This window comes from Bombus flavifrons, chromosome 1, assembly GCF_040668555.2.
Source record: "Bombus flavifrons isolate JBK064 chromosome 1, iyBomFlav1_principal, whole genome shotgun sequence".
Lineage (NCBI taxonomy): Eukaryota > Metazoa > Arthropoda > Insecta > Hymenoptera > Apidae > Bombus > Bombus flavifrons.
Window position 1 is genome coordinate 12,676,717 of NC_138442.1, and position 12,812 is coordinate 12,689,528.

Genomic DNA, 12,812 nt, shown 5'->3' on the forward strand with positions numbered 1-12,812 from the left:
CGCGTTCCACTTGAAATTTCCTTACATGTGCCTTGCTCGATTTGGCAGGAGCGTATTTTCCAAAACTTTTTTATTTTATCAAAGATACGATTTATCTTATTTATCTTCATTTATATTTTCTTTTATTTACATTTACGTGCGAATAAACGAAAACAACGTGCAGATATTCATTGGTGCGCTTTGTGTTTACAAAGGGTTTTTAGAAACTCCCGCCTATTTCTGAATCGTAAACACCGGCTTTGATCATTGAAGTAAGTACGTACATATATCGCTACACGATAACGTGAAACTCGATACACGCATGAAGTGCAGTCGAATCATAGTCAGCGATGTCAACATCTCTTCTTAACATTCTTCTTTGTTTATTTGCCTTCTTGAACACGCGAACAGCTCCTGTCAAGCTTAAAGTCAGTCGATCCGAGAAAATAAGGATATCTCTGTTTAAGTGGCATACGATTCCTGAAAACTTCCGAAAACGATCGCAAGATGTTGAATTTATTTGAGCAAATGTCAGTGATCAACCGTCGCGTGAAAAACCGCGGTAAAATTTTGAGGTTATGCGCGGTTACTTCGAGCGACTGAAACTCAAACAAAAAACTGCGATCGATCGATGTATGTGTCCGATCTCGACGATCGGTAATTGAAAAGCCGCCAAAAGGCGCTTCCTAAATAAATCGTGGACGCTATTAAGAACAGAGAAACGATGTAAAATAAGAGTACGGTGGCGCTCTGGAGTTGGCTGACCAGCCAAATTTATTTCTAGGGACTTAACACTGATGAAGCCAATTCGATGTACACTTACACTCTCGAAACTTGTTTTCATTTCTATAAGAATAAATTTAATTCTACCTCAGTCGACTAATAAAGCATATAACTCATGGAGTATAAATTTTAGGTATTTATGAAAAATTTAGAGTCAGATATAGAACAGAATGTATATATTATAAGAAAATACGTAAAATGTGCAACGTAAAGTACCTGTTATGGTATTTTGAGAGATGAGCGAAACAATTTTTTATTCAATTTTCATTTCTTCAAATTTATTTAAGATGAAAATCTGTGGAATCGCGTGTCTATAATTCCTACGTGTTTAAGAATATTACGTACGTGAGAAAAGTGTTTGTAATTTTTGGAGGAAATATGCTCGATGACGTTCGAAGTCAGTAGACGAAATCAGTAAGTCCATCTGATCGCGTTCCGTGAATCAGGCTTGTTATTTTCTAAAAAATGCCAAAGTTCTTACGCGCGAACATACACATGAGAAGAAATAAAAGGATGACACGTTCCTATTTTGCATATCGTTTCAACAAGAAATGTGTAATTTGCGAGACACTAGCGAGACAAAGTAATAGCAGCAACCATAAAAAGAAACGATTTCGAGAATAAATGATTTGACGAAGTGTTGTTTGACAATTGATGTTAGATACACACCACGTAAATAACATTTGTTTGCAATACAAGTAGTATATCTTTGGTGTACCTTGGAGGCTGTACAGCTGACAAAGCAAACTACGCATTTTTTACTTGTCTTATTACATTGCTCTTCTCAACGATAATGCATCACTACGTCGTGTACACAAAGTACAAAGATCAATAAAGTTTCGATAAACGTTTCTACACACCAGTAACAAGGTAAAAGCAGGCTGGTGGAAACTATAGAATTGCATGGCCTTCTGTATTCTTAGGACTGCACTACTGAACCAAACAAATAGGTTCGCCAAAATTTGTATTGTATCTCTGTTGCAAAGGCTGTCTTCAGTTTTGTAATACTTCGTCCAACGATCGTGAATTTTCATCTTTTGATCATAACGATCGTTTCTTTCAACGTGTCTTCGCCGAAATAGTTGTTTTCTTCCGTAAAACAAAAACGTTTCTGTATGAATGAATTAAACGAGTGGAGAACACCGTGTCTCTGTAAACAACGACGTGATTCGATCGTTTACAATGGCACCAGGCTTCTTTCGCATTCCTGACGAAAATATCATTCCATGATGTTCCTGACGTCACGAATCGAAGATCGTACAGACGAACCAAGTCAGGGTGACTTATTTATAGAGAGAATCAGGATACGAATGGAGCTTACGCAAATAGACGGTCATTTGATGCAGGGTTGCTTTGATCGTTGAGCTAATCGCAACCCTGCGTTCCATTCTCCCATTCTATTACGCAGCCAATTATAATTATTCTCGATATTTCGTTCATAATGCCGATAATTACTTTTTTACTTTTTATTTGCTTACAGTGATCAGAAAATTGCTGGTCGTACAGTAACGGATTCGCAGAACCGCAATCTAATTGCATAAGTTGTTAACGAAGTACCAGTAGATAGTTGAGTCAGCTTTTCGTGAAATCACGATAAAAGGATGATACATCTTTTTTCGACGAGAAAATTTCCCATTCTCGTTTTACTTTCAATATTCTATTATCGTTACGTAATTTCCATTTGTTTACGACGATGCATCTATTCGAGTTCCTAAACAGGAGAACTTTGCTCGTGGCACCAATGATCTACGTACAGTAACCTACGAACGTATTCGAACAAGTATCGAACAATGTTGGAATATCTTCGTGAACCTCTGCATAAGTCAGTGATCGAAACGCATCGTGAGAACGGCTAGCAATCGTTGCCATAGTAGGCTGTTAGAGGCTATCAATTTTTACGGTCGCGTTAAATTGCGTGTTCACAGATCAGGCGTTGAAGAAATTTGCCGGTCGCACGACCTTGCCGCAGTGAAATCAACGCGTAACACGCGCGCGCTTCCTAGAGCGACGCTTCCTAGAAATCTTCTTCCTCTATCTCGAAAGACCCGGTGATACCTCGGTAACGAACAACGCGAAAGCGAGAGAACCGTAATGTCGAGATTTCTATCTCGTATATACCGCTTATGGAGGATTTACGCCGACCTAAATAGTCTCGAATGAAATCCGTGGAATCTTGAATCGCGTACTGGTAATCGAGTTGTGTGTCATTGAATATTTCGCGGTATACGGATTAATCGGAAATCTCCTCGATAAAGGGAAGCGAGAGGAGAAAAGTATCAGTTCTTTCTTTGTCCGTTGCCAGTTTATGGATTTATCGAGTGTATCGTGGTACACGTGGAAATTACGTAACATCGTGGCGTTACGTGCGCGGCGGTACACTTTATGATATTAGTTATTCAGCTTGGTGGTTGCCGGCAATATTTTTAGGTTAATGGGGTGGCTCGGTGGCGGTCGGAAAGAGCGAGTGATCCGTGGGGAATAGGAACAGCGACGATCGTTTCAAAGGAAACAGAGAAATTTTTTTCCCTTTCTTTTCCCTTTTTCTTCATTCCCTTTTTGCTTTTTGTACCATTTGTTCTTCTGTCTCTCCTTCTTTGTTTATTGCTCTTTGTTGGCCTGCAGCGTGTTGCGATCGATAAAACTGTCGCATTTATTCGTCGTGTTGCGTGGCGTTAAAACATCGAGTCCTCATAAATCGTCCAACGGGAAAAAGTGTGTCGATCGGTTTCCGAGTTTCACCGTTGTCCGGCGCGAACCTACGCCGCTTTTACATAAATTACATTTCGCGACGAGCCATCGGTGCCAATACCGGCATTGTTGCATGCCTCGCGATACAAATACATATTTCGGCAGAGAAAGCTTCTGTCTTTTGTTGTGTCTGCCTCTGTATTGAATATTGAGTACTACGTGCTACGATTACTACTATCGTGCTTGTGATGTGTAGAAAAAAGTAGCCGGAGAAGCATTTGCTCGAGTAATCTTTACTACGTATATATATCGTGATATTAAGTCATTCAGCATTTTAAAGGTCTGTAAGTATAGAAGACACTGGCTGTATGAAATGATTGTGGGTAGGAAGGAAGGCTGTTAACTCTTTTGTTAAAGAAGGTGAGAAGGATAGCGGTCGAGTTTAACGTTCATTGGTAACGTTCGTGGTAGCATGCGATGTTAAACTTGCAATTTCATAACAAATTGATCTAACTCGAACGTAAGCACGATTACATCTTTAGATTCGATCAGTTTATGAGTTAAGAGACAATTTCCGCGTTTGGAGTCGTTCAAGTTTCGTCTTTGCTTCATGTCGAATTATGTAACGCAGCATCGGATCATGGCTCGAGATCTATGCGTGGAACGGTAGATACGTCAAAGTTGTACGGACTTCGTGCAAAACACAGTTCGCGTTTAGATAATCGAACGTCAGAGAAGCATATAACGACATTAAAGTACTCTATAAACCATTAACTAGTATAAGTTGATTCGAAGAATATGAATCACAGCTGTCAATTTTTCCTATGACACCTTCTAGTAGATAAATCTTTGTTACGTCCTGACGTAAATCGTACGACAAACAAATCGTTTTATTATGGCGTCATAGTTGGTTATAAAAGCATCAGAATATAGTTGTCTCGCGTCGTGTGAAAATTTTATTGCCAGTTTACTACAGCGAGTCCTTATCGGTAGCCATGGCACCTGACTTTACTTGCACGGTTGTTTATCAGTAGAACCTTAATCGCCTCATTTGACGTCAACAGTTTCACGACACCAGCGACGATGACATCTTCTCGTCATCGAGGATTACATAGAGCTAATAAAACAGGGTCGTTGTCACTTCGCGAATGTCCAGTTAAATTGCTTCGAAGTAATTGGCTCGGACAAGGTATAAACGGCAAAATCGATTTGACAAGCGAATGTGACAAACGGAATCGCGAGTAAGAACTGGAAATCTTGATAGGCATTCTGTTGACTATAAGTTATTTTTTTAATGATCGAACGAGACTGACTCTGGGCGCGCCATGGACGAAGATATTCAAAGAGAGACATCGTGTCTCACTGATTACACAGACGAACTATTTTAGTGTGCGAAAGTAATCTCACGTTTTTGTTTAAAAGTTTTGTCACATTTTTTCTGCCTACTATTCGTCGCTATCCAATTTTATCAGGACACAACGAGACGTGGCCGAATAAAGGAAGAGGAAGGAGAAAAAGAGGAACGAGAGAGAGAGAGAGAGAGATGCGGTGAACAAAGGAAACAGGTTCTGTTTTAAGCGGCGCGATTCCTTTTTCCGCATCCGCTCCGTTTGTTCCCGCCTTTTGCGACCGGCACTCGTGTATCTGGGTTATACGGCTGCTTTTTGGACAGCAAGGGGGAAAAAGAATGTGTTTGGGTGCACGCCAGCCTAGTGTGCACCGCGACGATGTTGTAGAAGAATGGAACGTGTAATTGGGTAAATACGTGAATGGAAGAATTCGGCGGTGCTGAGATGGTGCCGCGAATCTGAAGAACTGGAGCGCCAACGTCGAGGGACGTAATATAACGAGAACCGAAGAAAGTCGTGCTTCGTTGGCGAATTATTTAATGAACGAGTGTAACGCGTAGACGGTGGGGATAGATACTGGATAGATAAGAAAATGAGGAAAACGAAGGTATGAATAGAGAGACGATGTATGAATTCGCAGAATGAAAGGTTTGGAAAGGAAAGAGATTTACGAAAATTTGAAGTTACAATACATAGATTTCTGTGTACAAAGGTGAATGGATTAAAATATACGTGTACTACGTAAAAGCCAGAAATTTCGCAAGAACGTGCAGCGGATGAGAAGAAGAACGTATGTATGTTTTTTAAAAGACGTAGATAAAAAGATAAATAAACGTAGATCGAGATGAGCAAATAAACAGACCATCGAACGGATGATTTAGTTCATCTACTTTCAAGATTTCCAAGGCTAGAACATATACAAGGCTGTATACATATGATACGACAGTCGGGAACACATTGCGATATTGGCATCTGTTATAACATCGTACAACGCTAAGGACGACAAAGTTGCTGAGAATAATAATATTCGCACAACACGATGTGTATTATACTCGGTTTACCGAGTTGCTCTGCCACAGTTGAGCAATAATATAATAGTCGCTCGAAATCTGAACTCGAACCGTGAAAAGACAAGAACTTATTTACCAGGAGCTTCTGGGAAAAGAATTGCCATTAATTGGCGTGTTATTCGGACCTTGAAATTTGCATAATTCCAGTAAGCTATGTAAGCGGCCGAGGGTGATTTCGCTGAACAATATGTTAGCAAGAACATATGGGTCGTGGTGAAAATTATATTTATCTGCAGAACGCACGTAGATGTGTTTACCCTGGTGAAACACGTGTCACTGGCTAACTCTAAACGCGGCATCGTGTTTACAGTGAGACATACATATCGACCTTCTCTTGCTTCGTATGCATACCGCGTATCGACGGCCATTCGGCACCGCGAATAGACCGAAGCGAACTGTGTGACCGGCCGATTCGCGTAGCTTTTAACGCTGCATAGCTTGTACGTTAGAATTCGAAGGTATTTTTTTAAGGTATTTTTTACCTGGTGTCCCTTCTTAATCCTCTCACCGTTGAAGTCACCGTACAGTCACACCGAAAAGTATAAACTGTCAGGATTTGTTAGGATGGCACATGAACAAAATTATGTATTCCCTGTTTTAAAATCCACATAAAGGAAGGGTACATATTAACGAATGGATAAGTAACTGTACACGTAAAGCAACTTCTCTTCGAGTTTTGCAACACAATTATCGTAGTTGGGACATCATCGTTTGAATTCACAGTGAAAGTGGTAAATAAAAAGTAACGAGCGAGACCAAAGTACGCATAACGACGTTAGAAACATTACAAGAATACTGTTATTATTATTAACTTGTTTTCGAGCAACCGATCCTAGTTGCATTAATTGCATGGTACACGTGGTATTGCTTTCTACCGGAGACCCGCGAGCATTTAATGGACGCCCCTAATGTCGTTTACTAAACCGAGTTTCAACACACGTGCCGACCTATCAATTTTCAAAGTACATTTTCTCGAAGCTAAATTATCGTGCACGTAAAAACGAGAAAAAATAGACGAGTAGTGGTAGTTGCGAATCATAAAGAGGACAGCAAAGTCGTAGGAACGATCGTTTGCGATTCGAAGAGTCATTCGTCATCCATATTTACAGAACGCTGATGGCTAATGTAATAGGACGATTGAATGGAAATATATTTCCGCAAGGATGCGGTTAAAGCCAATGCCGGAACCGAATAGGGACCACTCGGTGAAAGCCTAACTCAACGGACATTCGGGACACTTATCGATTAATTAGGTCCGGGTACTTAAGAAAATTGCAATGGACGAATTTATTGGCGCGTGATGTGCCGCCGTAACCCGATCGTGGTACGATAATAATCGAAAAGCTAACAAACCTCGACGACCATTGTTGAATTAATGACTAATGGGTAACTCGAATATAGAGGTTCCTTCTGGGAACGCGATACGCGGCTGACTCGGTTCTCCCGTGTGTTTGCACATTACACAGTCGTCTGTCGAACGATTGTACCTATCTACTTTTTATAGCTGTTTCTGAAGGACCGAGAAGTCGTTTGCGATGAGTAAAAACGTCAGGGTTACTTTCAGTCAGAGCCTCTCTGTATGCAGTTAGGTCTCTACGAGCTGATCTTCATGGTGATCAATCAGTTGATCCATCTACGTAAGCCTTCCCTGATTTATTTGATTCGATCAAGTTACTGTGTCATAGTAAACTGGGTTTTCCAAATACACTTTGATATTTCATTATTGACTTGTTTGACAAGTGAGTGAAATTGATTAATTTTGCTTTAACTTCCTGTTAGTTTCTCAATTTCATTATCCAGATACATCGGTAGTCTATAATTTCAAAAGAGACGAATAACTTATTTTTATGTGGTTTCTTTATCACAAAACTCTTTGTACATGAAATTACAAAATAAAATTACTGTAATCATTCTTTTGGAAGCAAAGTAACGGATGGGCTGCTGATCTTTCTGCACTAATGCGAAATTTAAAAGCACGAAAATGTAGAGAATGCATATAATATGCAAAGATATATGAAATATCTAGAATACTCTCTGTAATATCTATCAGATGAAAGAAATTTCTGTCTAAGTTCCTTTCGTTCCATCGCAATCGTAAAAATACGAATATGCGTAGCTAGTCACGATCTAGTGTTAAATATATCCAAGTTAGAACGTACCAGTTCAAAGGGTCAATGAGAATCATCGACCGCTACGATTTTCTCGCGAACACGTTCATCGGTTTAGCTTCGATGAGACACGAGGTGAGCTTTGTGGTTGGAAGAGTAGTAGGTCGGTTGAAGATCCGATACAAAAGGTTTTCGTCCTATTAAAAGGAAGCCTTAAAAAGTCGGAGTCATCGTTCGTAACGCGAGCACGAGTGAGAGAAAGAGACAGAAAAGCAAAGATAGACATCGAGAACACTTTTATACATCATTTATGGGCTAGCTTCCCTTTCTTTCACCGATTCATAATTTCTGGAGTGTCGCCAGGCCCGCGCGTTCGGCCCTCTTTTTAATAAAAGAAATCTCTGCTAGTATTAAGGCAGTTGGATGCCTTCCAATTACGCTTCTCGCGTCCTCGGCCTTGCTGGACGCGTGCGAACATTAACATCTCTCACGCCCACCGATCGACTTCAAAGATTTCCGCCGTTTCTGTCTCTCTTTCAACTAATTGGGACATCGATATTCTTCGGATTACCTCGATTTAATGACTCACTGTCAGAAATAAATAATGGAACGCTACCGGTTTAGAGGGCAAACTTTCAACCGGTTTAGAGGGCGTGGGAGGAACCTCGCTGTTGTAATGTGCGTTTCATTGAGGTGTTGATACGTAAACGCCCAAACGAATCGCTGGAAAACAGAGCCACGCGACGTTCTTTCCATCGATTTGCCATTGTATTTTGATTGAAAATGTTCAATAGACTACGGCGATTAAGACATTACCGTGTACTGCTTATCAGTACTGGTAAAAAGATTAAAAAAAAAAATCTTACGCAACAGATAGTTGTACTTGAGTACCGCTACTATTAGAGCGAATAGTGGTAAATATAATGATGCAGGTGTTTTACAAGTGTCGCGATGGCGTCTGCGAAGCAAGGTTACAGAATCTGGCAAACAGGCGATCAAAGAACGAATGAACCGTAGACGCAGCTGCCGTTGAATATTCTATGTCGTAAATGGTATCTATGAACTCTTTCAGGGTAACGAACGATTATTGAAAAGTCTCGTTGTGACTTTGTTATCGCAGCGCAAAGACTGCTTCTCTCGATTGTAAATTATTTGGAATGGCACAGACATTTGCGAAGAAGATACACACAGCTGCTTTGGAGTATCAATTGTCGACTGTAGTCGAGGCATTGGTCTCGCCATAGTGGTTGGTTATAGTCGATGCCAATAGTCGTTCAAACTTCGAACACCGATCGAATGGAATGAAAAACGAAAAATTCAGACTTGAGAAGAAAATGCGTTGCGAAGTATCGTTGAACGTTTAAACGGCGGGAAAACTTTAACGAAATGGTGAACGTTCTAATTTAATTGGAAGACGTAATAACACACAAGCGTCCGTTCGACCCGAACTTCCTCCCGCTTCCTTTCTTAAGGCCAAGGACTGTTAACTCTTCCGTTATGACGTGAAATGCAAAGGGCACAGACAAACCGAGTCGTTCGGGTATACACAGAGCTTGGCGGTATAATAAGGCTTGTTTAAGCTTTCTTGCGCGTTATACATACACTATGTTCCTTCGTTGACGAACTTCTGTTTTCTCAGGATGTATCCACCTTCTCTAAACGAACATCTAGTTCTTCAGGATTTACATCCTTATGCATGTTGAAATGAAATGCACGAATTATACAAGCAACGTTCGCACTCACAACGTTCGTCCATAAACGATCGTTATTTAGAATATGTTTCGTAAATGGATACAGCATACGCTTTTGTAATAGTAAACATTGAAATTTAAATTTCATATACTGAAGGACATTTCAAGGTTATATCGATAAGCATGCTTAAAGGCATGCATAACTATCGGCTTGTGTAATACTACAACTTCAACGTTGAAATTCAGGTTTTCAGCTTTAACGAAGTCTCAAGATAGTATCGACGAGAGCATTGATTGGAGAAACGTAAAAATATAATTGTAGGTACGATAGCTGTATGATCACTGCAAGGTTCAGACTCAGCATGGCAATTTTAAATTCTCAATTCGCAGGAATACTGGGTTGCAGACAGATTTTTAATAAAATAGTAGCGAAACGCTATAATGATACTCGTTCGAAGATTTCACATGCGTCACACGTATCTTGCCATACACAGGTAAATTTTTATGCGTGTTCTTCGAATCGTTCGTCACTCACGTCAATAGTCTAATATAAGCGTTCGCTCAATCCTCGATCGTTCGTTCTATCACTCCTACGCACTACGTACGATTTTTACATCATACGATATTTCGGTTTCTCCTTTAAAGCAACAACGTGATTACTTTTGAACCGAATTGTTTCACGGTACTGTGAGAAACGTGTATCATCCGGAAGAGGAGGAACCAGATGCAGACGAAAGGGTTATAAATACAATTCGTAAACGAGCGAGAATTCATTCATATCAGCGAGAAGACGACGTACGAAAACGGTGGCGGAAGAAATCGAAGTTGCGTTACAAGCGTCGATGAATCATTCGTTTAAATAGCACGCGCAAATTCCATCCCTGCAAACTCGCATACCGTTCGAATCTGACGCACCTTTCTCGCACAGAGAACTATTCTTATCGCTGAAATTCGATTGTTCGTATGCCTGCTTTTCCATAACGAAATATAACACGACAGGGTTACTTGAGTAAGCAAACAAGTATTATATGAAAATTAATAAAGCTAATAAATTATGATAATTACAAACGAGGATATCAATATTAGTTCAAGAAACTTATCTTTGATGAATGATGAATACAAGATATATCCTTGAAGAAACCTATAACCGTCGTCGACTTGTCAATGTATAAGATATATTTCATTGCTTATCACGCTACTAATAACGAATTAAATAGTCTGTTTTCAAATGCAAATCGCTTAAATGTTGTTCATAGTCGAGTTTGGTGTATTACGAAGAAAATCGCTTAATTTGATTCAAACAACTTACTCATCCTACTTGTCCTAACTTTATTTATCCTAAGATTTGATTCGAACGAGGCGTGTTCCCATTTTATTTGAAAAAAAAAAAAAAGAAAAAGAAAAAAGAAAGACCGTTCGCTGATTATACGTGGTATGCTATTCTTCGCCGCCGGAAGTTTTGCAGTTCCATCGAGAGCGATTCTTATTTCCGTCCGTCAGGATCGTTTCCTTTTGTCCTGATTTGCATATCCTGCATCGAGCGTATCGCGCTATCAGGTCATAGTGGTTGGGGCAAATTTTATAGCGAACTATGAAACGGAAACGAGCATGTGCGATTGCTTCTATGTATCATCAACGGCAAGGTTAAATGCGACCGTTCGAGTATGATCGAACAAACACTTCCGCGAACAATGACTAATTGCGATTTTTTTAGCAAAAGGCAAAACAAAGTACTTCCTACATTTGCACAGTTAAAGAGTAATTAATTCTATGATGTAGGACGCCAACTTAGAAAACGTGTCACACCCTCCTCCTACTTAGGGTTTAACTGTTAGGACTAAAACTGCAGTTGCAACTCGTTATATCGCGATGTATGTCTACGATTATAAGTTGCAAGTTCGCGTAACGAAGTGGAGCGCTACTTTTAGTTGCGTGTTCCCAAGAACTAAAGCAATTTACGATTTTCTCCTTGTAAAATTTATGTTTGTAAAACTGGTATATATTTCCATCCATCTTTTTATAATTAATCAGATTTCACTCATTAAGCGTATTTTTATCGCACGTTACGATGCTGCAGCATAACGTTCAAAGATTATCGATAATCGGAAAGCAAAGTTAATGGTAGCTACGATAAAACCGTAATAACCGCGCTTGATAATTTCACTGGCGCAGGTGTCGGGTTAATTACAACAGAGTACACGAACGATGGTTATAATTGAGCGTAGAACGGCGTCGTTGCGCGTTGCAGCGTATAATTTCAATCAACGTATTCGAGCAGCCTTGCTAGAAGGTGAAACCACTAAATTCAAAAGCAAAATCGTTCTTTCTGTCGTTCCAGCTGAAAAAGACGCGTTAACAGCTCGTAATTCCATTAGTACCGTTTTTAATTACCGTGACGACTTGTAACGTCTGCGGTAAGCGTCTCTCTCTCTCTCTCTCTCTCTCTCTCTCTCTCTCTCTCTCTGTCTGTCTTTTTCTTTTCTCTTTGCTTTTCTGCGATCAGGAAAAAGTTAATGGGATAACGAGGACCTCTAAAAATCACATGCTAAAAAATGTGCTACCAGTGGTTATTAGCCCATCGTTATTTCTAATGATGTTAAATGTCACGGTGTCACGCTAATGTTAAACGAACTTAATTTCACGCTATTACGAAGCATTTTCTTATCATCTTGTATTAGGTTAATAGGTGTGAATGTGATTTATATGTACGACTGTGACGATAAAGTTTGAAACCAGTCTTGGCTCATTGTTTTCGTGAGAAGCGATCGTTCGATCGATCTTCAAAGGACAAAATTTACTGTGAAACGAAAAACGCATGCATAAAGTATTCAGAAAAAAAAAGAAAAAGTAGAAAAAGAAGATAAGAGGTAGTTACGCGATCTAATCACTGAAGTGTGTTTCCACGACGGATTTTCCGGCAGCGGAGCTCCGTGTCCAGCTAGATGAAACTGCGCGCGGCTGCTGACCGAGCGAAAGGGGGAATTCCCTCGTCCTCTCTTCTCTTGTTGCTCGGCCGACGGCCTTGAGAGGTCACTTTACCGGGACCGTTCGCTGAATACCTGGCGAAGAAAGGAACTGGAACGTGGTAGAAGTAACTGGTATTCCGCCAGGGCATGATAATAACGTCTGCGCGTTTCCAACGAG

At 40.1% G+C, this 12,812-nt stretch overlaps 1 protein-coding gene across 6 annotated transcripts in view; it reads left to right on the forward strand.

Moving 5' to 3' along the window:
- The window catches only part of step (cytohesin steppke), a 58,852-nt gene that overhangs the window by 16,740 nt on the left and 29,300 nt on the right, over positions 1-12,812 (forward strand). The gene's annotated exons all lie outside the window — the stretch shown is intronic.